Genomic DNA, 26,666 nt, shown 5'->3' on the forward strand with positions numbered 1-26,666 from the left:
ATAGGTAAAACATTTAATAGAAACAGAGGTTCCAGCTTGAACAAAGGATTAGCAAGATCCATAACAAGTGATATCTTGAAATTTCAGAACTCTGGGGATTAAGCAATAATCCTAAGAACTTCTGGAGGGGAAAAGTTCAGCATCAGACAGAACTAAAAACCAGAATGCCATTGAAGTACTCAAAAGCAGCCCAGGGCTTTAGAAGATAACAGAGCAATACCAGATGCTCTGCCAGCAAATCATTTTCCATCTAAATTGTCTGACAAGGTTGAAGGGTCTCAATGTATTTATCTCTCACGTACTCTTTCATGGAGGATGTGTTCTTATTGAACAAGGGAATAAACAAAGGAAAAAATAAAAAAAACACTGTGTTCAGGAAAAAAAGAATCTAACACAGGAGAGAAGTAAAATTTTCTACCTAGTATTAGTAAGGTGGGCCCAGAAAAACTCAGTCCAGCTTAGAGCATGAAGACAAGAGGATTCCAGGAGATCTACGCCAAGGAGATCAAATAGTCCCAAAACCTTGGCACAGGTTGGGAGTTTATGTTTATGGTAGAGTTTAGGGATGAGTCCCTAATAGGTTCACAGGAAGTTAAACAACAGGAAGGAAATGACATTCATTCACTTTTGGAGCTAATAGTTATACAAGAAAGGAAATGGAATCATAGTTAACCACATAGATTGTGTTTACACAGATACAAGAAAACACCAAATATTTCGGATCTAGCATGTCGAGAATATATTGGTGAGGTGTACATGCCTGTGTGTGGGGGCCTGTGTGTGCTTGTGTGTGTGTGTGTGTGTGTGTGTGTGTGTGTGTGTGTGTGTATTTGGTTGTGAACAGCAGCAGTGAAGAGATAAACCCCATCATACAAGATGAAATCTGTGGATAATGTCTAAAACAAAAATACCAAGAGGTAGCATTGTATGCATTTATTAAGAAAGATAGAAATATCCATCTTCCTCACAAAAAGCTGCTAAAAACATTTGAAGAAGTTGTCTCTGAGGAGCAGAAAGGGATGAGTGAGGACAGAGCAACCTGTACACGTGTGTTTGATTAATTTGAAATCCTTGAATTATGTCAGACCCTCTTCACTTATAAATATGTGGTCTACATTAGAAGTATTTATGTGTTAGCAGATTCAGTATTTTTCATAATAAGCTTAGAACAGATTGTGCATGTGAGACTCAGGGGATAAAGCAACAACCATTTGGCCCAGATATCTCTCTCCTCTGTTTGTACCCAAGGGCTTAAAATTGGCATACTACAGTGATGCAGCCACATCAATCTTTATAGCAGCTCAGATAACAATAGTCAAACTATGGAACCAACTTAGATGCCCATTAATAGATGGATGGATAAAGAAAATGTGGTATATATACACAATGGGATATTACTCAGCCTTAAGGATGAATGAAAATATGGCATTTGCCAGTAAACGGATGGAGCTGGAGAATATTATGCTAAGCAAAACAGGTAATCCCCCAAAACCAAAATCTGAATGTTTTCTCTGATATGCAGATGCTAATTCACAATAAGGGCAGGGGGGCAGGGAAGAATAGAAGGTACTTTGAATTAGGTAGAGGGGAGTGAAGGGAAAGGAGGGGGTATAGGGGTGGGAAGGGTAGTAGAATGAGTGAGACATTATTAACCTGTGGTGTACATATGTGATTACATAACTGGTGTGATTCTATATCATGTACAATCAGATGAATGAGAAGTTATACTCCATTTGTGTATGATGTATCAAATGGCATTCTACTGTCATGTATAACTAATAAGAGCAAATTTAAAAAATTTAAAAATATTTAAAAAGTTCTTTTTGGTATTAAAAATTATATATTACTGCTGAGAAAACACAAAAACTTAATAAGAGTAAGAAATGCAATTTTGTGTTGGCATTTGGGGGCAACTAGAGTGTGGGTTTGGAAAAACCGAAATTCTGTGTTCATTGATACTACTTACACAACTCAGGCAGGAGGTTCAGCCACTGCTGTGTAGGACTTGATGCTGATGTAGCGATTGTCCTCAAGACTGCATTGAAATGATAAAGAGAAATTTCTGAGTGTTTACTATGTATTAGGTGCTGTGCTAACATGTTTTTTTTTTTTGTAGATATTATCTTAGATAATCCCTACCAGACCCTATAGATGAAAGATTATTAGTATAGATACAAGATGCTTTTCTTCCAGTTTAGGAAATAGAATGGGAAGCTAAGTGACTTGCCCAGAGGGGCCAAAGGGTCTATTCTAAACCTTCCTGACTTGGGGCATCTGGGTTCTTGACATAGTCCTGCCAGGCTGCTGTCTGTGGCACCAGGTACAGCTGCTGGGCCACTCCTTGCCCTGGTCTATTGTGTGCCCAGCTCTTCTCCTTTGTATTCATCTCCCTCTGTCCCTTTCCGTCCCCCTGCCCTGCCCTCATCTCCTTTAATGTTTAGCTATGGCTTTGCTCTGTGGGCCCACAGGTGGGCAGGCAGGCTGTTGTACTCACTCGAGAGGCCTGGGCCTTACCCCTGACAAGATGGGTCAGATTCTGTCCCAAATAAGAACAAGATAACCATCTTTTGGGAGGCTTCTGGGACATTCTGTGTAAGTGCTTTTGCTTCGTCTACATTTCTCTTCTCAACAGCATTTTTGTGAAATGCTCTGAGTCAGATGCTGTTCTTTCCATAGCTCTCTCTGGTGAAAATACCCATTTCATCAGCTGGAATCAGCTTGGTCTCCATTATGAATGGTAAGGATTGTTAACACAGCTCCCTGGGAATAATGAGGATAATAACACTTACATTTTACTTTCTTTGTACATCAGCTCAAATATCATGCAAACACTTTGTTTTGAACAGTCTTGCAAATTAAGCATTCATTTCTACTCATTTTAAATCCTGCATCTTTTTAAAGTATAGTGCTTATAACCTGAAATTTATTTTTCCCTTGATAAGCATTTTCTTATTTTCTGGATTGTGTTACGCCTCCATGTAAACGTATCTGGCTCAGGAAATATTCAAGCAGTGGCTTCTAGAAATGGAAAGAAAATTGGATTTAATACCCACTAAAATTCCTTCTCTCTGAGACCTATAATCCTTATGGCATGAAAACCTCATTAAGTTGAAACCTGGTAATTTGTAATAATCCTACTGGGCTCAAGTTGTAGTATAGTTTTGAGCTAATAAAAAGTCTTTCTAAGCAAGAAATGCTGCTAAAGAGTAAATTGAGGTCAACTATTAGAGGTATGCCATACAAATAATTTGTATTAAAATAGTTCTTGGAGATAGCTTCCAAGGAATGTTTTTCTACTTAGCAACCCTGTATTCACATATTTTTCGTACTAAATGTGCTTGACTTTTCACTAATTCCATTGGGCTTTCCTCTAATTTGCCTAAATTGATAGGGTTTACCCTTTGTAGGCATCTTAACTATAGATGTAGAAAAATGATTTTAATGAGGCTACTTCTAATCAAATGAACACAAAGACAAGTTACTGAGGATGGAGACTGTGACTTCATAGTCAGCTGCTTTAGATCTGATTGTCCCAAAAGTTTGGCCTCTGAAAATTTCACTTGCTTTGTTGATCATTTCAAATCTGAAACCCTCTGGAGCCACAAGAAAGAACTTGGCTTATGGAATGAAGTGATGGAAACAATGGGTAAAAATTGCATCTTGGAATTTGTGGTAGTAGCAGAAGTGAGTTCCTTTCTATGTCACCAGGGAACATGCATACCAAAGAAAGTTCTAGAGAGATGATGTAGTTCCATTTTAATTGCAAATTCAGTGTGTGTGAACACAATATGATGTGTCTGGGGAGAAAACTGATATTATCTTCAACTTTATTGTATATGTCCCAGAAAAATGGCTATCCCATGATCCATAAGATCTTTTGCCCAGGTCAGACCAAATCATGGGCACTGTGTCTAGGTCTTGATACCATATTTTAAGACAGACTTGGATAAACAGTAGGTTTAAATAAGAATAAACAACAATAAAAAAAACCCAGGAAACTATGTTTTATGAGCAATAATTGAAAGAAATAGGAATAATTCCTGGTTTGGAAAGGACTTCAGGAAAACATTTTCAAATATTTAGAAGGAGATTAAGAAAATGATTCCACTTTTACTAGATAGGGCAGTTGCAACTTGTATTTGGTATTCCTACATCCACCTTTGTTGTCTTCTATTATGGTTTAGATATGAGGTGTCTCCAAAAGCTCCTGGGTTAATAATGTCAGAATGTGGGAGGTTGCTTATTGGCGCTCTAATCTAATCAGTCCATCTTCATTTGAATGGACCAACTGGGCAGTAATTGTTGCAGGTGGAGCATGGCTGGAGAAGGTAGGTTACGGGGATGTGTCCTGGAGGGGTGCATCTTACCTATTATAGCCCTTTTCCCACTTCCTGCCTTCTGTGAGCCGAGCACTTCTCCTCCAACCATGTCTTTGTACCATGATGTTCTGCCTTACTTTGGGCCCAGAACAATGGAGTCAGCCCCTCATAAACTGAATCTCTGAAACTGTGAGCCAAAATAAACTTTTCCTTCTCTAAGTCATTCTTGTCAGGCATTGTATTCAGAGCAATAAAGAGTTAACCCATTTTCCCTTCCACTCAAGCCCATTTCAGATGAGGATCAGACAATGAATTCTATTGTTGGGAGGTATTGTTGCGGGGAGAATTCTTCATAAAAAAGGGTTTTTCCTAACTTTTAGAAAAGCTTGGAAGAAATTGAACAAATAGGGAGCTGGAGTTGTGGTTCAGCAGTAGAGCACTCGCCTACCACATGCGAGGTGCTAGGTTTGATCCTCAGCACCACATAAAAATAAATAAATAAAATAAACTTATTGTGTCCAACTACAACTAAAAAATGATTTTTTAAAAAAAGAAGTTGAACAAATGGTCAAGAGAGGGGTGACCTTTTTAAGAATAGGGAGGAAAAAAGTTATCCTGAGGGAAGGGAATGGATGTATGGTGGCCTGGCCCAAAGCCACAAACACTTTGGTTCTTGTTCTATGGAGTGTCCTGAGGAGGTTGTCTGTAGCCTCCACACCACAAGAGCCTCAAATGGGACATGAAGTTCAAGCAGCTATGAGCACTCCAGGATCAAGACCATGGACTGATTGGTATAGGATTCAAGAACATTCCCTGAATATTTGGCTCTACTTTAAGCTGCTGGGACCCTTCTGGCCGTGGGGTTGTGGGCAAGTGGCTGAGAATCGGATTCTGACTGAGAGAATTACCATTAATAGTTGAGGAAGCTCAGATATGAATACAAACTGATTCAAAGAAATGACAATTTTTTTGCAGAAAACATTTAAATAGCAAGGACACAGAGAGGATCAATAAGAAGGTTCTAGATGGAGGATTTTAGTTAATGCAAGAAATTTCTAACCATTGACCCTGTCCCGCAAGGATGGACCTGCTTTGAGAAACCATAGCTTCCGTCACAGGGCGGAAAATTGATGCCCACATTTCAGCAGGTATGGCAGAAAAAATCCTACCATAGGTGGTACAAACCGGATTTAGTGATGTTTCCATCCTTTCCAATGCTGGGTTCTGTGACTGTATGGATCAACAGAATCCCTGGCTCACAAGAGGGTGAGGGATTCCAAATCTAAGCAGCTGGTACATATTTGCCCAGGAGCCCTCTGAAAGCAGTCATTAGGAATTCTGTATCATAACACTTTGCACTGAATAACAACTCAAGTGTTTATTTTACTCTGGTTCTTAGAATGGGTGACTAAACTCATTTTCAAAGAGGGAAACGACAGCTGCGTCAGCTTTGATTGTTCTCAAAGTTGGGGTGTTCTTTTCTTCTTTCTTGATGTCTAAGGAATGTGTTTTCTTTCATTTTTTTTTTTTTATGGTAACTGAGAGAGTCGACTGAGCATCAACAAAGAAGAAATTTGGAGTATGTACTGGAAGTTCCACTGGAAGGATTAGGGACAGAGGAAAGAGAAGATGGGGACTGAAAAGAAAGAGTGGAAATGTAACCAGTGGCACTCCCAAGCCAAGCCCAAGTTTTATGACAGGAAATGTTGGGGCTCCAAGTATTGCACTTGGCTCCATTGTCCTGTGACCATTCCACTGTGTGTCAGATGGATTGTCAGCATTGGCACAAACCAATTAAAGCAGCATTAGCACACACACACCCTCACCAAGCTACCGGAGCAAAGTCTTCCACCCAGTTCCTTTGGCAGGTATTCAAACCCAGACACAGCTTTCCACGAGCATTACTTGTGCAGAAATGTCAGAGCAGAAATTTTGTTCTTTAATTTTAATTGTTTTTCATTTTAGTGAAAGCTACAAGAAGTCCATTTAGTTCAAATATGAAAAAGGGTGAAAAACAACTTTTCTTTCCTATTTCTGAATCCACATAAAAATGATTTTTTTGTTACTTAAGTGATTTGTTATAAAGAACTATAGAATGCCACAGATACTAAATACATAGAAGAGGAAGATGTAAAGGAGAAAGAAATTATTCTGATATGGTGTTTTTTTAGGTGTAGAATATGTCAACTGCTTATGTTCTATAATTTGTAGAATTTGGGGAATTAAGAAGTAGAGGTGACCAAAACTATTTTATAACAATACTGGGTGAATGATTTTTCTCAGTCAGTAAGAATTTCTGATTTTGACTGCATGTCATTCCATCATCTGACTGTACTTCCACATGGAGAAAACAGGTGGGCCAATCTGTCTTGGGCATGGGAGAGATGCTTCTGCTGGACTAACTCTCCTGCTAGTAATGATGGAAAACTCTGTATGAAATATTAACAACTGCAGTTTGAAGCCATCCGAGATCACATAAAGTCATACAGAAATTGGAAAGACGCGGATCCTTAAAATAAGGGAAGTAAATTAAGTGATACAGTTTGGATAAATTTCCCCCAGAAGGCCTCTGTGTTGAAGATTTGGTCCCCAGCCTGGGACACTCTTGAAAGGTGGAAACTTTAAAAGGAGAGAGCTTGTGGGAGGAAGTCTGATCACTGAAGGAATGTCCATGAAGGGGATATTGGGCCCTCGGGCCCTTCCTGTCTGTCTTGATTTTTAGGCCATCATGCTATAAGCAGTTTCCTCTGCCTCACACTCCTGCTATTATGTACTGATGGCTTTGCCACAGGCCCAAAGCGATAGAGCCAAGCCACTATACACTGAAACTTCTGAAATCATGAGCCAAAACAAACCTTTCTTCCTTATAAATTGATGATCTCAGGTATTTTGTCACAGTGACAGACAGCTGACTAACACTCTGAGTAAACTTGGTTTAGCCACATTCATCTGACCTTTCCCCTGAGGGTATTCCCCTGTTCCTCTAGGGCATGTGAGGATAGAGTTTAAACTCAAAGTGGCAATTTTACTGAGATGAAAAGAAAGATTTAAAGTTTGAAGCTGCCAGAAGGGCTAGAAATTGAAGAGAAAAATAAGGAAGGGACCCACAAATAGGATCTCTTAAAATTGTGCAAAGACACATCTTGCATTCCTGGCTGGCTCCTGAACTATGAGTAACTACTGTTCAGCTTTGTGACCAAGGAGAGACAGTTTGGAGTTCAAAGTCCATGGATTTAGAAGGGCTTCGTCAAGCACTGTTGTGATCCCAGAAGGGACACTGTTTAGGGTACTGATCATATGTCAAGAATAAAGGGTGTTCTGTCTTATATGAAAGTCAGTCAGCTGCAGTTGCAAGAGAAAATACAGGACAGGCCCAGGAAAAGAAATTTATTATACTTACAGGTTCTGGAGACAGAACTATGCCATGTAGGGCCAAAACTATGTATGCATAGCTATGTCCTTTTTAAAGATAATATTTTATTTTTGGTGCTGGGGATTTAACCTAGGGCTTTGCATTTGCTAAGCATGTGCTCTACCACTGAGATATACCCCCAGCCCCAGTTGTATCTCCTGTGATGCTTGGGCAAGTCCTCCCTTGATGACTGGGCAGAGGGAGGGCAAAGTCTGATTCCATTAGAACTCAAAGTCCAGGTACTTTCTTTCACGGCCCCTTGCACTGCAGGAACACAGACCCATGCCCTGGCCTTGGCCAGACACTTTGGACTCAGAATTTGAGACAAGAGTTTGCAATTTAAAACACTGGACCAGGGTCATCCTACAGCATGGACTGAGGGTTGGGTGGTGTGCTGTGTTCAGTGTGTTCAAGTGTCAAGTGTTGCTGGCCTTCTGGTTCATTCAGGGTTATATATCCAGCCTCTTGACCCACAGCCCACTTCTGTGCTCAGGAACTCTCTTGTGTGCTTTTCTCAGCTACAGTTGTTTTCATTGTCTGCCACTGAGAACTGACCTCCACACGTTTGAAGATTGCAAATTTAAACAAATTCAGGACAGCAGCAGGAGAAGCTATTCTATCTCCTACCTCCTGTGGAGTAAGGATGGCTAATGTAATGAGTCCTTTCAAGTCCCTCATTTATTTCCTGGACTTGAGGCCGTGGTTTGATCCCAGGTGAGAGGCTTCAGACCCCCTTGGCCTTATCTTAGATTCTGAAGGTTTGTTGGTATCTTGAGAAGCAGATTTATCAACCTTCCAAAGACTCTGGTCTTTGACCTAGAGGCTTGGTAGGACAAAAGAAGGGTTTGTGGGTTCATCTATTTGAATCTTTAAACTGGATACTCTGAGATAGGTCAGAAATTGTTACAATGTGTTTGAGTTGCCTAAACTCATGACTTGTTTTTTTTATTCTCTTTTTGCAGGCCCAATACATTCCCAGCATGGGTTCCTTGTATTCCCTTTTTTTTCTGGCCTGACAAAGATCCTTTACTTGGCCAAACTTTTGTCAAGCTTCTGAATCTTCTGCTAGACCCATCTGTGCACTTCCTTATAAAGTCCACTGTCTTGGCAAAGACCCCTGCTAGGTCACTTTAGGGAGAACACCCCCATCCTTGGTATCTGATCATACCCAATATCTGATCAGGTTCCTCCTCCACCATCCCAAGGAAGATGTCTGGTCACCCTAGCCTGTCTTCTGCAAGAATCCTGTCAGGTCAGTTTAGCTAAATGCCCTTCACTCCCAGTCTTTGTAGCTTTTCATCCACTGACCCCCCAGTCCTCTTCTTGACTGTAAATCCTACCATGCCCACACTGTATTCAAAGCCATGCCCGATCTCTCTTCCCCACCATAGCACCCCATTGCAGTGGTCCCTAACCCAATTACAAGGGTCCTGAACGGCCTGCCTCTCTGTGCACAAGAGTCATTGTGTAGCTTCTTTAACAGGTCTCAAATTCTTATTTTACCTTTGTGTTTTAAAAAAATATTTCATATATTTTTCATTTTATTATAAAGCATATTTTTTATAAGTTGCTTAATACTCCTTTGGAATGGGATAGGAGAGAAAGAAAGAAAGGAAGGAAAGAAGGAAGGAAGGAAGGAAGGAAGGAAGATTATATAATGCTGATTGCATTTAATGAGTGTTATTGGAGTCAGACCTTCTGGGTTCAAACTCTTGAAAGTTACTCTTTCTGCGTGTCAAATTGTTTGTAAAATGAGAACAATAGTAGGATCGATATGAAGATTAAATGAGATAAACATTGTTGATGTTAATCAAAGGGTTGATTGAAGATTAAATGAGAGAATAGAGGTAAAATCTGTATAGTTCTTGGTGGGACAGAGTTTCATAGATGGTAGATGGCTGTAGAAAATATAAATAAAGGTTAGTGAGCCAGTCAGGCCTGGATTTACCTCTGAGTTCAGCCACTCATTAGCTGGTAACTAGTAAAATTGTTCAGTGAATTCCAGTTCCTCATCTGATAAGCAGGAATAAAACTTATTGCATGGGATTTTGTGTAAATTCAATTATATAAGATCAGAAAAATGTTCAGTGAGGTATGGGTGTTCAGTCATATTTCCTTTCTCTTCCCTCCTACCACTACAAATAATATTTGGGTTCATTCTGAGACCTAAGTCCTGAAAAAATGTACACTATAAAGTAACAGATGACCCGGAAAAGTGCAAAGTTCATGTCACAGTGGTACTAAATGATTCCTGGGTCCCAACAAACCGAGGGACATGTTTGGACACCAATGTGAGACAAGAAGAGAACCACAGAGCAGAATTGATGCCTTCTGGACTGACAGGATCCCGGCAGCCCAGAGTTACAAGGGATCATTCCACGTGGTGCATTAGACACTCAGGAGTTGAGATGGGGAAGGGGTTTCTGGGAATGTGAGCCGCCCAGCATCCACCAGCAGCTATCTAGTTCTAGAGAACTGGTTTCTTCACAGGGAAGGCAGTCAGAGGCCAGACCCCTGGGGGCAAGGCTGGACAGAGGCTGTTGGTCACAGGATTCCAGCCAAGCAGGCTACAGGTCAGGCTAGATGCCAACCCTGGCTGGAGCCAGAGCATTGGATAAGAAAAACGGCAGAGGCCAGTGGACCAGGAAAGGGGTCTTGGCGCTGAGCCCGGGATTCAGGGTGCACTTCTGTTCTCCTGGTGGCTCCTGTGTCCCCACCTCACCTCACTCTCCTCTGTACACTCACTCCTGTGGTTATCTTTTCTGGTCTCAGCTCTAAGTGTCCTCAGTGTATGGTTGGTCCCCACATTTTTATCTTCCTCCCAGACCTTCATTCAGTGAATCTGACTTGAGGTTTCCACCTGGATGCTGAACTTGCTACTCCTTATCGTGTCCAAAAGTGAGCTCCAGATGCTGTTCTTCAAGCCACTTCCCACCCTTCATCTCAGTTAATTGCACAACTTTCTTCCAGGTGTTTGGGCTAAAATCACAGAGCATCCTTTACTCCTCTTTTTTTCCATTACCCCTTGCTGTCCTCAGCCAGACCTCTAACTGCACCCTGGCTTTCAGCATCTCTCCCACATTTGCTGCCTGCCTCCTGCTCTGAGCCACCCAAAGGAAGACCGCATACCCACTGCAGGCTCATTGGTTGGCTGAGACAAGGCCCCAAGTGTGCCCCTGGCTCTGCTCGGCCAGAAGTCCTCTCCTGTTCCACTCCTCCCTTAACTGCCTAATTCCTCATTTGAGGTGATTAATGGGCTTGGTCATATTTTCTGGGTTAAATCCTTCTCAATTTCCTGTGTGAAGATTCTGGAAGGATGGGTAGCTAACAGCTTGTTAAACACTAAGAATAAAATGAAGGTCTTTTCCATAAAGCCATCTAGCATAATCACTTACTGTCAAAGAAATTTATATAAGCTTCTAGAAGAGAGTCACAATTAACATGACACCAGGATTTGGAGATAATTATTAAAGATTCTTATATTTTTAAAGTGTTTATAAAAAAATATTGACAGGTTTTTCTTTAAAAGCTTCTATTAAATGTGCTCATTTTCAATTATTGCATTATAATTCTCGTCCTATTTTTAATTTTCTCTATTTTTAAAGTTTTGCAGGAGACAGGATTGTATTGCCCAGGTTGGCCTGAAACTCTTGGGTTCAGGGGATCCTCCTGCTTGGGCCTCCTGAGAAGCTGGGACTATATTCCAGCTCTTATTCTGTCTTTTAAAATATGAATTTTAGGGGCTGGGGCTGGGGCTGGGGCTCAGCGTGCACTTGCCTGGCATGTGTGAGGCACTGGGTTGGATTCTCAGCACCACATATAAATAAATAAATAAAAATAAAGATTTATCAACAATTTTTTAAAAATGTGAATTTTAGAGAGCTGCGGTAAATGTGGAGACATTTCACTGAGAGTGGCCATTCCATAATGCCATGGGTGTTTATCTCCCCGGCACCATTTTTTTTCCGTTAGCTCATGTTAAAGCCCCTGGCTGTCTTCCTCTGCTGTCTCTGACCTCCATGTGGAGCAGGTCTGACTGTAATGACTGACCTGAGGCAGGTCTTTCTTTACTCTGATGCCATTTTCTCAGGAATCTTTGTTAGACCAGGACGCAAAAAAAAGACCACTGACTCCAATTCAAATCAAATTAAAGCAAGCTTATTATTTCGACTGGCCGGGCTACCTCTCCCTCCCAAAACAGTGGGAACAAGACAGCACCCAGCTTTCCTTCAGCCTAGCTTTATAGCCCACAAAGTTACACAAAGGGGGGTTACAGATAACAGAACTCTTGACAAGCATCACACTAATGGTAGTTTACATTTTTTGCTGGCCCCAACATCAGAATTTATGAGGACCATTAGAGCCTCAGAGAGGGTCGTTGTCTGGCCAGGGAAGGCCAATGTTTATGAGGTGTCACTAAAGTTTCAGAGAGGGCTGCTATCTGGTCAGAGATCCAGGCATGGGTGAGTTCAAGGCTCGGGCAGGCATTCCAAGCAGGTTCAGAATTTGCAGTAATTTGTAGTAAAACTGAAATTATCTTTTCATGGCTTTGTGGCGAGATGCCCAATTTTAAGAAAAGATCAGGTTGGACCGTCATGATTCTGCAATCTGCATTTGGGGTAAAAATTCGGAGTTCATAACCCACTTCAATCTAATGTATGAAATATGATATGTCAAGAGCTTTGTAATGTTGTGAACAACCAATAAAAAAAGAAAAGAAAAGATCAGGTTGGGTCTATCATCTTCACTTGAGGAGTGAGAGTCTGAGCAGGGCGTTGTCAATATGGGGGACATTATTTAATCAGGAATCATTTCTGAGCAGTGGTCACTTGACCTATGGGACCCATTGTCGTTAATGGGCCAGATTGTGATTGCTGGTTAGCTGAAATGCTGAACACCAACCATATCCACATCTGCCAAGTGGCTCCGCAAGTTCTTTGCAGGGTGTCCCCTTTGAAGGTGAGCATGACTGTACTCAATGAACTGGGTTTATTCTACCCCTCGGTTCCCTGCATCAAAACAGCAAATTGCTGATGTAGCCAATGCCTGGCCCTCGCGAGACTGGTAATCTGATGGCTGCTCACTTAAGACCACAGTCCTATCAAGACAAGACTATTTTCTAGTGTAGGGAAGCTTCCGTCTAGTGACTTCTAGACAGCTACCAGGGTGATAGACAAATACCTAAAACTTCCAGCTCACTTGGTAGTCACAACCTGCATCCAAGGTTATTCATTCGTTCACTCATTCATTCATTTGCAATTCTTAAGGGAACAAATAGTGGAGTTAGATGGATTGGGTCTAAATTCAGCCTCTGCTTCTGATGAGCTATGTGATATTATGCAGGTAATAGAAATGCCTTGTGCCTCAATTTTCTTATTTGTAAAATGAGGTTAATAGTGTCAGTTATATTTCTGTTACTGTGACAAAATACCTGGGAGAAATCAAGTTAAATGAGAAAAGATTTATTTTAGCTCATACCTTCAGAGGTTTTAGTCCATGGTCCCTGATTAAATTGCTCTTAGGCCTGTAATGAGGCAGAATATCACGGTGGGGAGCACATGGTAGGACAAAGCTGCCCACCTCAGGGCAGCCAGGAAGCAGAGAGAGAAGAGTCTGAGGACAACTAGACCCTTCAAAGGCACCCACCACTGACCTACTTCCTCCAACATATCTTCACTTCCTGAAGTTTCTATTGCCTCTGAATAGGGCATTAAACCATAAATCCATCAAAGAATTAACCCACTTTTGTGGTCAGAGCCCTCATGACCCAATCACCTCCCAGGGCCCCACCTCTAAACATGGCTGCACTGGGGAACAAGCCTTCAACCCACAAGCTTTTGAGGAACACTTCAATTCAAGCCATAACCTAATAGTACCTGACATAAGGTCATTATGAGAATTAAATTTTAAATCATTTGTAAAGTAATTAAAATAGTGCACATATACAGTAATAATTGCTGAATAAATATAGTTAAATACATTCACTCATTCCCCTGGTCCTACTGATTGATCTCAGATTCTGGGCCAGGAAATGTGCCGGATGCTGATGATACAAATTGGATGGGCAGCCAAGCCAACAGCCACTCTGGCTGTCTGATGCAGCACGACTCCTGGATGCCCCTCTTAGGATGAACATCTTCAAGGTGGTCAACCCTTCTCCCCAAGAGTATGGGTGGTAAGGTGCCTATTGTTAGTAGACTTTAGTCCCGAATTCTCCTCTCAACATATATCTCCTGACATGTGTTCAAAATTGGTGTAAAAGCCAAGAGAGTGGGGGATGGCACTGAAGCAAACCGTTATTTTTCTGCAACATAAATTATTAATGCTGTTTCATTCTTAAGGTTTTACTTAAATACTGAAACATATTAGACATACACATACAAATTGTCTCTTGCCTCAGGAGGCCCTGCACGACCTCTGCCAGCATGAAGGCCATTGTAGATATAGACCCTTGACCTTGGACCAGCTCTGCAAACACAGTTTATAACTGTTTATAACAGTTTATAACTGTTAAAGTTATAAACCTGTTTATAACTTTAAAAAATATATTAGTATTTATACTAATCTTTTTTTTTTTTTCTTTTTGGTGGTGGTGCTAGGGATTGAACACAGGGCCTTCTACATGCAAGACAAACACTCTACCAACGGAGCTGTATCCGCAACCCTATATTAAATAAGCAAAAGCAAAGCCATATAAATATCATAGGGTTTGCTCTATATTTGTCTTTGCTAGAATAAACCAATAGACTAATTAGTTTAGATAAAAAAGATGAAAAATAGATAAAATAAGATAAAAATAGATGAAAAGTACTTTGATTCTGCTATTGGCCTCACCATCAATTTGACCTAGAGGCTAAATGAATGCCAGCAGTCTCAGGCAACTGTTTATTACTGCACCACAAACTGGCCTCTGCCAATTGTCTTGACCTGTGCTTCCACTCTGGGAAGAGATGCATGCAACCCTAGGGAAGAGCCCTGCCCCTTGGCTTGGCCGCTGTCCTGCAGTGTGTCTTTGAAGTCATGCTTCCTTATTTGGGCAGGGTACTGCCAGTCCCCCAGGCTGGCCTCAGACTTCCTTTCTGGGTTAATGAGAAAACAGCTGAGATGATGATACAAGGAAAGTAAAGAGGAGAGGCGTGGCAGACATCAGTGTTGGTTCTATTTGGCCCTTCAGCCTGGTGTTATCTGCATGTTTCTGTGAGGGTGTTTTGGATGAGATTAACATTTAAATTGGAAGGCTGAGTAAATCAGACTGCCCTCCATAACAAGGGTGGATCTTATTCAATCAGTTGAAGGCCTGAAGTAGAACAAAAGACTCGATTTCCCTTAGCAAAAGGGAATTCAGCCTGTAGAAGGCCTTCAGATTTGAACTGCAAATTTTGGACTTGCAGGCCCCCAGAAACTCATGAACTGATTCCCTAAAATCGTTCGATCAACCAATCAATCTCTCTCTCTCTCTCTCTCTCTCTCTCTCTCTCTCTCACACACACACACACACACACACACACACACACATACACCCTATCAGGTCTGTTTCTCTGAAGAATATCGACCAATATAGATTTTGGTACCAAGAAGTGAGTATTTCTGTAACAAATACCTTAAAATGAGGAAGTGACTTGGAAAAGGGAAAATGGTGAGAGTGTGGAAAAGTTTTGAGCTGCATAATAATAAAACCCCTGATTACCTTGAAAACACTATTAGTAGGAATATGGGTGTCACAGGTCTGTTCAGGTCTTGGACAGAAATAAGGAGCATGCTACTGGAATATGGAGGAAACGAACTCCTTGTTCTAAAGTGGAAAGAGTCTGAACCAATTGTGTCCTAGAGTTGGGTAGAAAGTAAGACTTGTGGGTCATGAACTTGGATGTTTAGCAGAGATTTCCAAGCAAAGTGTTGAAGGTGTGAACTTGTTTCTCCTTGCTGATCATCATAAAATGTGAGAGAGGAGAGACGTGTTAGATTGAATCGTTAAAGCATCAGAATTTGAAGATTGAGATAATTTTTCACCTATCTGTGTTCCAAAAAAAATAAGAAAGCTTGTTCTTAATAGTTCTATTCAGAACTAAGGGGGCGACTGAACAGCCACTTGATAAAAGTTCAGTATGAGCATGAGCCACAAATAAGGAGGCTGGCCCACTGGGATTAAAGAAAAGAGAGAAAGCGAAACAGAAAGAAGAAGGACTGTCAGCCTCCTAGGTTCTAGGAGATGTGACAAGGACATGATCTGACGGCAGACGTGCCTCATCCTGTAAGAAAAGATTCCCTGAAGGGGGTCCAGTGGCAGAGCACATGCCCAGAGGGACATTGGGGAGAGGGCTGTGAGCCCAGAGAAGAGGCCTCAGAAGAAACCACACCCACCAAAACCTGGATCTTCACTTCCAGCCTCCAGAACTATGAGAAAATAATTTTTTAAAATTTATTTTTAAATTTTAGTTTGTTATATGAGAAAATAGATTTTTGTTGTTTAAGCTGCCAGTCTATGGTACTTTGTTGTTTTGGTCAGCTTTTTGTCACTGTGATCAAAAGACGTGAGAAGAACAACATAGAGGAGGAAATTTTTATTTTTGTTTGTGGTTTTACAGGTTTAGTCCATGTTTGGCCAAGTCACAGCTCTGGGCTCAGGTGAGGCCCAATGGAAGAAAGTTGTTCCCCTCATGGCAGTGTCAGGAAGCATAGAGAAAGCTCTGCTCACCCCAAAGGCACACCTTAGATACCTATCTCCTCCAACTACACCCTATCTGCCTACAGTTTCCACCCACTTAATCCATAGCAGTGGATTAATCCACTGATTAGGTTACACCTCTTGTAATCTAATCATTTCACCTCACATTGTCTCACAGGAGCTTTGGGAGGACACCACATATCCAAACCATAACATTTAACCCGAGTAGACTAATATAGTGCATTATACTTGACGGGGAAATACATCTTCAGTGTTGTGAATAGTTCAGAGCAGGACAGATGTTTAACAAAGGTACTAGAGGTCAGCATGTGCTCAGAAGGACAGGGTGTCCTTGAGAACATGGAATTTGTTGATCATATGGCCAGTGAACAACCACAGGCCAGGGAGGGTTGGAGGTAGTTCATTCAGAGTTAGGAGCCCTAAACCACCAGGCAAGGATTTATTCTTCAAGCTCGATGTTCAAGTGAAGCAGTAGGTCTGGGGTCAGGTCTGAAATCTTTATTTACTACAAGTTCATCAGGTTACACCGGTGCTCCTGGGAAGGAAACTGTGTACTGCATCTAAGAACCGATGATCCCGTCCAACCTCACTCCGGACTTTCTGTATCCTGGAAAGGCTGAGAACTGGAGACTTCCAGGGAAGGTAAGTTAGTTTCCTGCTTCAGGAGGGAAGCAAAATAAAAATAAAAATGCTCTTGCTTTCCAGTGGGGATGATGTTAGCCATAATGACAATGATGACAACAGTCCTTGATATCACCACCCTCCCACCTGCTGTGCGGACGTCACTGTGAAGCGCAAGTGAAGTCATCCATGCAAAACTCACTGCTTAAAGTTCTAAACAGTGCAGACATGTTGCAGTGTTTCTATAAAATGATGTAAAGTGGACTGGGAGTTGATGCTATCAGGTGTTTAAAAGTTAAAGATTGTGAACTGTTTTGTATCATATTTACCCTTGAAACAGGAGTCCCTGCCTAAGTGACACTGGAGAGCCACTTGGCTAATGGTTAGATGCATCCCTCTCCTGGGATTGAGTCTGTCAGTGTTGCTAGCACTCTGATTTCTCACAGTGCTGACTGAATGAAGGCAACGAGGAGCTGAAGTCACCAGGACTCTTGGTGAGGTTCTGAAATTCCTGCCATCTTTAGGTTAGGCTGAGCAAAGACCTGAGGCACCAAAGAGGCAAGAGCCAGGCCCAGGTGTTTGCAAGAGGCAGGAGACACCCACTTATGGACTCTGTTCTTTGGGATACAAGGATTTGAAACCACTAGTGGGGAAGAGAACCCTGTAGGAACCCTGTTTCCCAGCTAGTGGATGATCCCACACACAAGATCTGTCATCACTAGAAGTAACGGCAGTGCCTGAGCAGTGACCACAAATATCCAGGCACATGGACAAAAGAGCCAGAGTGAGCCGGACACATGGTACATGCTGTAATCCCAGTTAGTCCAGAGGCTGAGGCAGGAGGACTGCAAAGAGCAAGGCTAGCCTTGGCAATTTAAGGAGACCCTGTCTCAGAATAGAAAATAAAAAAGGCAGCAAGGGAAGAGAAGTGGAAAGACAGGAAGTTCTGGCGATTTCAATGAAGAAAACTGCATTTATGAATGTTAAAATGAGCCCCACTATTATGACTACAATGCACTAAATTTTTTTTTCATTAGAATAAAAAAATAAGAAAGGGCTGGAGATATGGTTCAGTAACAGAGTGCCCCTGAGTTCATTCTCCTACATCACAAAAAAGAAAAGAGAGAGAAAAGGGAGAAAGAGATAGGCTTTATTTGGGAATGATTTTTGTGTTGCTAGTTTTACTGTGATTTCACAAAAAAAGTGTGAAAATTTCATCAGTATGTTTTCTGTTCCATAACAGCCTTTTCTTGCAACTCTCTGGATAGTTGCTGCTTGCCCTGGGCATGAGGGTGACACTTCCCATGGCTGGTGATTAGCATGTTGACTTTGGACTTGAGATCTGACACAGGTGTACTAAATAAGGAAGAAGGAGCTTAGACAGAAGGGCGAGAAGGGATGCTGGTGTCCTCTCATGAAACCTGTTTGCTCATCATTGCCAAAGAGATGCTCACTAGTTCCTGCTGTTTTCTTGATAACTACTGACTGGGAGAAGCAAAATTTGAGAGTGGTTCATTTAAAAATAGCTTGTTTTTATAGTTCCTGGGCAAGGACATACGGAAATGAGTTTGACAAGTTAAATGTTAAGATTCTAATACTATATACAACACTTTAAGTACATTACATGACCTTGCAAAGGACAGGTCTAATCTTTTTAAGAGAGGCACTTTTCCTGCATTGACCTTCCTCCTGCCCTGCTATCTTCCAGGGAAAGAAATGCTGTCTCCCACCCAGCATCTGAAGTCACAGAACATCTGGTAGTGTTTGATTTATTTTGTGGTTGAAGATAGATTTTTTTTTTAAGTCTCTAGTTGTGTTGGGTAGATTCTAATGAATGTGCCAGAATATATCATCTCTGGGTTGTTAACTCTGATAGAGGGAACAGGTGTAACATTTAATGTACATTAAGATAGTGTGAACATTTCATAGTTGGGAAATTGATAAATCGAGACACTCTCATTCACATTCTTTATACAGTTAAAACAAACCACCACCAACAGGCTGGAGAGTAAAACCCCTGATCAAGGGAAGGACCACTAATACATTTCACATTTTTGATTCCTGTACAGGAAACCATAGGAAGCTCTGCTTACCAGATGGAAACTGGACAAGAAAGAGAAATGACCAGAATTGTCAAGGAGATGGTGAGTAAGATATTAAAAAAAAAAAAAAAACTAACAGTAATTGGTTTTAGGTGTTGACATATTTGAGTGATTTTTGTTTTTTTTCTCAATTCTTTTCTCTATTTCTACAATAAACACGAGTGTTTCATATTCAGAAAAATGTTATTATCAAATTATCTATTAGATCCTTCAAGCACACAGTTCCTCAATGCCTAATTGTATCCCTGGTGCCCCACAGAGGTCCTGGAATACAGTTGGTGCAACATAAGAGTTTGCTACATGAATGAAGCATGATTAATTTCTAGGAGGACTCACTCGTTTTCACATCCCAGCCAATGCACAGGCAGGAAGGGGATCTGCGCAGACAGCAGGAGCGGCTGGCTGGCGTTTGGCAGGCTGGTACACAGCTCCCGATGACATGGGGTTCCCAGCTTTGTTCAAGCTCTTGGAGTCCACGCCCGTGTGTAAGGTTGGCCCCATGAGTCAGAGCTCCAGCTTCAGTTACACTCAAGGCCAATTAGCTAATGAGCTAAGAGAGGGATAAGAGAGGACACGAGGAGAGAAATTCAGCTTGGGTTTTGAAAAGATGCCAACAGCAGGCAGCATTTTTCAGTGATTCCTTCTTGTACATTGTGTCACTGACAGTGGAGTGGTTTCTGGTTGGGACCTGCAGGAGGAAACCTTCTGAGGACTGTGCCTCTGCTTGAATCTAGGGAAAGAGACACCTGGCACCTGTCCCTCCGCACTCTTCAGTTGTCATTACCCAGATTTCTCCCTGAGCAGGTACATGCCTCCAGGAGCATTCTGTGTCTCTGAGATGGTCGATCGTGATGCTGTGAATCAAAACATATAGAGAAACAGGAGGGCCACAGGTCCTCTCACTGACCTCGACATGAGTAGTAAATGTGGGACCAGCCCTCAGGGGTGCATCCAGGGCAGTCTCTTGGACTGCTTCCTGGTCTGTGCTCCTTTGTGAACACAAGCACAATACCTCCTTGCAATGCTGCACACAGTGACTGCAGCCAGGACCCAGGTAACACAGCCCCTGGGAGCCTGTTAGTGCAAACCCCTGCCTCTGCTCATCCCTTTCAAGTGACACCAGGTGTTAGGCTGTGTTCCACAGACTCTAAAGATAAACAAAGCTGGAAAGGGACTGGGCTCTGCCTCCCACTGCTTCCCAGGAGTTCACACACACACACACACACACACACACTCACATGAAGTGCAAACTATATTGCCTTCAAGTAGGAATTCTGGAAGAATGTACAAAACAAAAATAAATGCACACACAGTAAGTTTGCAGCCGTCTGCAGAGCTCCTAATCTGGAATTCAAGGGCATCTGTGAAGTCCCTTTTCCCACAGATGATGACTCATTCACAGGCTCTGAGGATTAAGATGTGGACATCTTGAGGGTGGGGGGTACTTATTCTTAACGACCATGGTATGAATTATTAAATCCAATTTTAAGAAATTTAAAAGAAATTTGGGGTACACAGAAGCAAACCACTCATTCAAGGCTCTAGAACTAATTAAGTCAGGGGAGTGAAACCAAATTCAATCCTTTGGCTCCAGAAGGGCTCTGGTCAGGAAGTTAGACTAGTTAAATGAATGACAGGGATAACAAAGAACAGACCCCAGGAGTTTCATTTGCTTTCCATATGTTGAGTAATTCCTGGGCAGAAATACTGTAAGAAGTTAAATAGCCCCAGGAGGCAGAAGACAGTGTAAGGGTCCGGCGAACGTCGGAGGAAGAGACCACCAAGAGACCGACTCATGCAACAGCAAAAGGGGGTTTATTGAAGTTCCAGTGTGCTGGGGCCCCGTGCCCACTCAAGAAGGGAGAGCGGCCAAGAGCCCCGAGCAGGGGTTGAGCAGTGCTTAAGTACACTTTTTTAGGGAGGACAGGGACTTTACATACATCACAGTCTCCTTTAACAAATCACCATACACCGTGGGAAAATCAAACAACAATTCTCAAACATGATTAGTACATTCATTGGCGGGTACAGGTCGGGCAGGAGTGATAGGTCAATCCTAAGGAGGGTATACATTCAAACTGATTGGTTTGGGCTCTGAATGCCTACGTGCCAAACTGCACAGGGTCCAGGTTATTTAACAACTAAATGGTCAGGGGGAATTGATATACCTAGCCTAGTTATCTCATTAGATCAGAAGCCAGCTTGTCACAAGTTATGAAGGATTCATTTCTGTTTTCTGTAAAAATATCAGGATGTCTGTATGACCTGGCCATTAGTTGATGTTGTAAAGCTGATTGGAATGCCTGCCTGTGCCCTGAACTCACCCAGGTCCGGTTTTCCCTGACCATATAACAACCCTTTCCTAAACCTTAGTGATGTCTCATAAATTCTGGCCTTCCTTGGCCAGATAACAACCCTCTCTGAGTCTCTAAGATCTCCATAAATTCTGATGCCGGGGCCAGCAAAATGTAAACTTGTGTTATGCTCTTCAGAGTGTTGTTATCTGTAACCCCCCTTCGTGTAATTTTTGGGGCTATAAAACTGGGAAACAAAGAAGCCTCGGGGCTGTCCTTGGCTCCCACGATTTTGAGGGGCAAGGCAGCCCGGCCGGTCGGAATAATAAGCTTGCTTTAATTTGATTTTAATTGGAGTCAGTGGTCTTTTCTTGCATCGTGGTCTAACAGAATATCTACTGGGCAGTCCTGGGAATTGTCCTAACAGCTACAGGAATTTCAGGTTTAGAGTGTAGCATAGGAGCTTAACAATACCTGGTCCTTTACATTTTAACTCAGACTTTGCAGCTTAGAAACTTTACCCTTTCAACAGGAGAAGAGTAACTCACAAGTTTTCAAGCTTGTCTTTAATGTCTCAGTCCCCCTTTCTGCCTCTTTTTCTTCTCTTTCATCCTTAAGTTTCCAGTGTCCTATGATAACAATGCTAATTCTTTGATAAAACGTATTCATAGCAGGCATGTTGGTTGTACAATGAGAAACACTGTCTCCTGAGTGCACGGGTGGTGGGAGGTGATGGCCAAGGGTTATATCTAAAGGTGAACTTCCTTCAGCAGGTTTGGGTGTGATTTCTGGGAGTGGTTGCAGGACTTGTGACTGACATATTGGGATCCCCAGCTCTCCCCCACACCCTTGTACATAATTCTTTCCTCTAAGTGAACATACTGGCCCACTCCAGCAAGAGTGTGGCCTGCGGGGTCTTTTCCCGAAGTTTCTGCTCCCAAATCTTGTCAAGGCCCTAGGCATAAGGTGGGGAGACCCCGGTAGGGAGACCCTCATGGGGAGGAACTGCATTTGTAACTTTACCTCTTAGAGGTAGATGACTGAGCAATACGGGTGGAGGCCATTGGAAAAGAGAGCTATGTAGGAGTTATCTAATGAGAATGCTTACCATTTATACCTGATACCTGGCACAGTAATCGCTGAGTACTGTTGGTGTAAATATGGGAGTTTTTACCATGTTCTGTTTTCATGGTTGTATTATTCATTCATTTACTTTCTTCTGAAGATCAACATTTTTTAATTGTTACAAAGCACAAAGCATGATGCTATGAATGAGCTACTTCTTTGTCTTCAAGAAGCCAAAACATATAGCAGGGAAGAGGCTGCACACCAATTACTATAGTGTGTGATCAATGCTAGGAGAGCTCATCTGAGGTCCCTAGCTCCTGAAGGATAGGGCAGAGAGATAGCACACCTGTCTACGTTGGCTGGAGAGGGGGAAGTGTGGATAGATGAGTCAGAATTCCCACTGACAGGGGACTTCCCCCATAGATTCTGAGCAGAGGAAACAGGGTGTGGGAAGTGCAGGTAACAAATTGCACCAGGACAGGTGGCCCATATAGAGTGACAGAGGCAAACAGGAGTAGGTGCCTTGTCACATCTGAGTTATGTGCCAAGACTAACTTGCTGGGGGTGGGAGTGACGTGAGGTGGGGAGGCAAGGAGTGAGGCACCCAGATTTGTCCTGAGAGAGAAAGAAGCCAGGCAGAAACCCAATTAGAAGCTTATATTAGCCCTGGTCAGCAATAATGGGTATATTGGAACATCATTGTCCATAGAAATGTAACTCGAGCATTGTAATTTTGCTATCTGTTGAGCACTTAAATAAAAAGGCACAGCATACATTAATTTTAATAATGTATTTTATTAATCAGACATAACCAAAATATTATCTTTTCAACATGCAACCAATATTAAAATGATGAATGGGACATTTTGCACTAACGTTTCAATATCAGTATGTTTCTGTGCTCCCTGCTCACCAATCGCACCATACAAATGCCAAGTGCTCAGCAGCCGCCAACCCCCACCCCCGCCCCCTGTGGTCAGCTGTCCAGTCCAGCGTGAGATGGAGGCAATGGGTCTGCAGAGTGGACAGGGACACGGAACACGGGACACATTTTGTACCCATGAAAGTCCTTTGTGATTAGTATGGCTGTATGTATAGGATGATGGACCTAAAGAGTTAGGAGGAATGTTGACTGTGTTCCTGTGCAGCCAGTGGTGAGCCAAGCTCCTTTTACAGGGGTAGCATCCCAGCCTGGGCTGCACATTGGACTCCTCTAAGGAGTTTTTTAAAAAAAGCTTTGATCCCATCCCAGAAATTTAACCAGTTGTGCTGGGGTGCAGCCTGGGCTTGGGGATCCGAAATGCAGGCTATCCTGAGAAACTTTGGTCACAGCCCCCACCCTGGGGGCAGTCTTGGAGATGGTCCTAATCTTTCCAACCAGAACCTTCTTTTGTGAGCCCCCTCCATCCTTCACCCATGACTTTTCTACTCAATTCATGGTGTTTTCTCTTGTATTCTTGTGTTTAGGTTTATAATTCACTCCCTTGACACATTTTTCATTTTCTGTTCAAAAATCTACAGCACAATTATTTTTACTATACAGTTTTAAATGGGCATCAGTTAGGTGAGTATTAACAGTCATGCTCTATATTATTTTTAATATTTGGGCACTAATAAGTATCATAAGATCAGACATGGGGAATGCAGAGTTCCATGGCTAAGGGTCTTCACTCTGTGGCCCAAATACGATCTTATGATCTTGCTGGGGGAATTTTAAATAGTGCAGAAAAATCTTAGTAATGAGCACATGTTAGGAAGTTATTGAGCACTGAGTTGATTCAGTTGGGCTAAGAGCCCTGTGGTTTCCCAGGGACTGTTTACTGACTGGCTTTGCTACTAAGTCAACAGGCAGGAAAGGTCAGGGACACTCTGGCCGAGGTAGGAATTTCTGTTCTGCCCTCACTGGCTTCCCTGTGGTGAAAAGCCATTTGCGCTGTTGGGCATGGTTTCCTTTGACTTCCTGGGAGTAGCTCTGCCTGGCACTGCCTTCCCTCTTTCCAGTCACCAGGTCTTCCGCCACCATGAGAGGTGTGTCCCGCAGCTGTGCTTCTGCTAATAAGCACCTCTCAGCAGAGGGGAGAGAGCAGAGCAACATTCCAGGAACCTGTGAGCAGCTGGGCAGCCCTGCAGTGTTCTGGGGTGCTGTTCAGGGCCAAGCAGACGCCAGGAAGTTTCCTCCTTCTGACCACAGGGCACGTGCTAGCCTGGAGCTGTACATGGGGTTAAGGGACAGCCTGGGAAGAGCGACCTTGCGAATCCTAAACCAGTCCAATTGCTTGGGACTGCTCAGAACCCCCACATCCAGTGCCTCTTAGGAAGTTGTTGGTTCTACAGTCTGATTTTCTCAGCAGTGAGCGCCGAATGAAACCGCAAAAATATGTAGTAAATGCAAGACGGGATATTTCAAGGGTTTCTTGGGTGGTAGAGCTTTTAATAACCAGGTTATCAGATGCAGATTAAAGGCTGCTGTGATGAAGAGTAGCCTGTTTTTCTTGGGTCCAAGGGGCATGCAGCATTTATCAGATGGTATGTTCTAGAACAGCCCAGTTGGAATCCTAAACACTGTTGGCTTGTTTTAGGTGGCTGGTGGAGGTCATCACAATCGTGGGGGAAAAAGAAAGACACCCCAGTGGAATTTGGCACTGTAGATAACCAGCTTGGCAACCAGCTAGGTCCAAACAGATCTTTCCATTCTTTCTAGGTCCTGAAGATAGGTCTCTTCCTCATTCATTTACATTTTCTCAATTAGATCTGAAAACAATTTTTTCTTTTTAATTGAAGATGTATGGGACACATTCCCTTGGTGATACTTCTGGTGGTTCCGAAAGACCCTGGCCTAGTGTTGCCCTAACCTAGCAGAGTCCAAGCATCGGAAAATGCCAGGAAGTGGTAAGAGATCCACAGCCATAGTGGCCACAACCAAACCTGGGAGGTGTTGGGAAAACATAATGGCAGCCGCACCCCAGAGAAAAACCCCAGCATGGCGTCTAATGACTCTCCTTCTCTTCTTTGATTCTTTCACTGGTGCGAAACGATGGCGCCAGTGTTCAAACCCTGCGCGTGGGAAGCCTTAGCCCCAATTAGAATTAACTTCTTGGGCCCCGGAACTGACACATGGAAGAGCTTGCCAATAAACCAGGCGACCTGTTATCTACCTCAGCCCCTGCTACCTCCCTTAGACCTATATAAACCACACAGCCATTTTTAGTAAAGTGAGACCTCTTTGGTAATCTGTGTTGTGTGGTGTGGCGTTTTCCAGTCTTAAGGAGGAATTTCCTCTTCCTGTCACTTTCAGCAGGTGACAGGGATGTCTCAGGAAGCACCCATTGGTGCTCCACTGCTACCTCCCTCAGTGGATGAGCTGCCTTTGTCACCTGGGGCACACGTGGCTGTGCAACCAGAACTCTGTCCTCTCAATGGTTGGTGAGAATGTAAATGCTGTTTTTCTAGGAAGAATACATTGCACTCTGTCCTACCACAGGGCAGGTCAAGGAGAGATGGGCTAGCAGCCAACCTGGTATTGGTTGAGAAGAATTCATAATTACTCAATTACTAAGAACTCCATAAAAACCATTCTGGGCTCCAAAGGGATCACAGTGAGGAAAAAACAAAAAAATCCACCTCAGACAATGCCTTCTATTCATTTCCCTTTTGTGTTTGACCCTTCCATTTTGCTCAGTCAACAAATAGAAACATGTATATATGTATATGTGCATAAAAACTACTCATATAATTGGTTGTTAATATGTTTGTTTCTCCAGATCATGAGTCATGTCTTCCCTGTTTTTTCTTTATAGAGATAACTATTGACTGACAATCTGACTAAATTAGCAAATCCATTGGTATATTAGTTTTTTGTTGCTGCTCTAACTAATTATCACAAACTTGGTTTAAAATAAAATATATTTATGGGGAACATGGGAAGAATGGAGGAACTTTGGATTTGGAAGGGTCATGGGGGTAGGAAAGATGGTGGAATGAGATGGACATCATTACTTTAGGTACATGTATGATTGCACGAATGGTGCATCTTTATATCGCGTACAAACAGAGAATTGAAATGTTGTGTCCCATTTGTGTATAATGAGTTGAAATGCTTTTTGCTGTCATGTAAAACTAAGTAGAACAAGTAAAAATGAAATAAAATGTATTTATTACCTATGG

At 42.4% G+C, this 26,666-nt stretch overlaps 2 long non-coding RNA genes across 5 annotated transcripts in view; one reads left to right on the forward strand and one right to left on the reverse strand.

Moving 5' to 3' along the window:
• Positions 1-882: 882 nt before the first annotated feature.
• Positions 883-26,666, forward strand: part of LOC110597684 (uncharacterized) — a 43,038-nt gene continuing 17,254 nt past the window's right edge. Inside the window, exons 1-4 of one of the 4 annotated variants that reach the window (XR_002483434.3) lie at positions 888-1,477; positions 16,930-17,059; positions 19,108-19,182; positions 25,284-25,391. This is a non-coding gene — a long non-coding RNA (uncharacterized LOC110597684). Of the gene's footprint in view, positions 1,478-16,929; positions 17,060-19,107; positions 19,183-25,283; positions 25,392-26,666 lie in introns of all 4 variants that reach the window. The other 3 variants (XR_013426653.1, XR_013426652.1, XR_013426654.1) reach the window with 3 other exon arrangements.
• Positions 16,278-19,657, reverse strand: LOC144367317 (uncharacterized). Its single transcript, XR_013426655.1, has 2 exons — positions 19,477-19,657; positions 16,278-17,072 (listed from the first exon to the last, which is right to left on the reverse strand). It is a non-coding gene; the product is annotated as an uncharacterized LOC144367317 (long non-coding RNA).

This window comes from Ictidomys tridecemlineatus, chromosome 10 (genome assembly GCF_052094955.1).
Source record: "Ictidomys tridecemlineatus isolate mIctTri1 chromosome 10, mIctTri1.hap1, whole genome shotgun sequence".
Lineage (NCBI taxonomy): Eukaryota > Metazoa > Chordata > Mammalia > Rodentia > Sciuridae > Ictidomys > Ictidomys tridecemlineatus.